Source organism: Schistocerca nitens, chromosome 1 (assembly GCF_023898315.1).
Source record: "Schistocerca nitens isolate TAMUIC-IGC-003100 chromosome 1, iqSchNite1.1, whole genome shotgun sequence".
Classification (NCBI taxonomy): Eukaryota; Metazoa; Arthropoda; class Insecta; order Orthoptera; family Acrididae; genus Schistocerca; species Schistocerca nitens.
Window position 1 is genome coordinate 208,430,482 of NC_064614.1, and position 1,621 is coordinate 208,432,102.

Genomic DNA, 1,621 nt, shown 5'->3' on the forward strand with positions numbered 1-1,621 from the left:
ACACGGCTGTCCTCCAGATGCCCCAAGCCCAATAGTGAAGTGTATAAAAGTGCTCGAAAGTGCCACATATTTAACGAAGATAGAGCGTGTGTTTCTTTTCAAGCAGAACTGATTTTATACGCATATTATCTTTATGTATTGTAATTTTTCAGAAATGTACTTCGGTTAATGACAGAGACTGAGTTCTTAAAATTTGTGATTGTTGTAGCGAAAAGGAAATACTACATTCAAACTGATCTTTTGTTTTCTAACTAAAGAAAATATGGACCAACCTTAAAGAAAGGACTTTACCACATTGATACGAAGTTCAGTAATGAAACTTAAAAGAATTTCAACGACTTTACGCGACAATCTCAGAAATTTCAATCATATTTGTTTGCCAATTTAAAAAAAAAGGGGAAAATATTTATGAAGTGCCAAAATAAGCTTGGGAATGTTGCATTAACTGTACTTGGTTAAGTTTCTCTTGTAATGTGTTTCAATTTTTCAAGTTTAATGATTTTAAATGTTTCCTATGTCTTGTAAATTATTTCAAAGGAGGACACAGTTACGAAAAGATATTAATAACTTGAGTGCCCAAAAGTCGATTATCGATTTGTATACGTATTCTATGAGAAATATGTATTTGTACACGAGTATGTGAAAGATTCTTGAGATTTAGAATGTTTAAAATGTAGAAAATTATCATGTCTTTGTTAACAATTTCAAAATTGCACTCACTTACATAACATTTAAAACGGAATGCTTGGCCGAGGTAGTAGATGAAAGGACTTGTGTTCATTATGTTTCCATAATGATGTTTCAGAAGTGCATGAGCCTAATGTTATTGCGTTAGAATAGTGTCGATATTCACTGAAGGAGAATAATTTGTTAATAGTTAATAATTTATATTAGATTATTAGGATTTTTTGTACTTAAAAGCCGGCCGGATTGGCCGAGCGGTTCTAGGGGCTACAGTCTGGAACCGTACGACCGCTACGTTCGCAGGTTCGAATCCTGCCTAAGGCATGGATTTGTGTGATGTCCTCAATTTAGTTAGGTTTAAGTAGTTCTAAGTTCTAGGGGACTGATGACCTCAGCAGTTAAGTCCCATAGTGCTCAGAACCATTTGAACCATTTGTACTTAAAATAAGTGGTCAATCTTATATTTACATGACGCAGCTCCTGCCACTATGATTAAAAAAATGTCTGAAAGTGCCCTTCCAAAGTAAGGACACTTACTGCTCATATTTTCCTCAGAAGGGGAAGGTTATGAAACGGCTGCATGTGACCCGCTACATGGCGTGATACAACAATCTTATACTCAAAACACACCTGGGTGCCCTTCAGAAACTCAGGAAAGGTCAATTCAAGATCTATTATTCGGAATTATGTTCTATTATCACTCTTAGTGCAGTCTGAAAACGTGAATGCGAGTCGTCTGCTGACGTATACGTATGCGTGGGCAGTCTGCTGTGACTGCTGTGAATGTGGAGATGCAGTTTAGCCAACCACTGTATTAAGTAGAGTGCGATTGCACCGGACCAGAGAGACATAAATTCCCTGTGCATTATCAGGTTCCGTTAGGTTGGCAAATGGCTGGTGTGCAGATTCTCTGAGGCCTTCCGTCCACCGTGTGTGG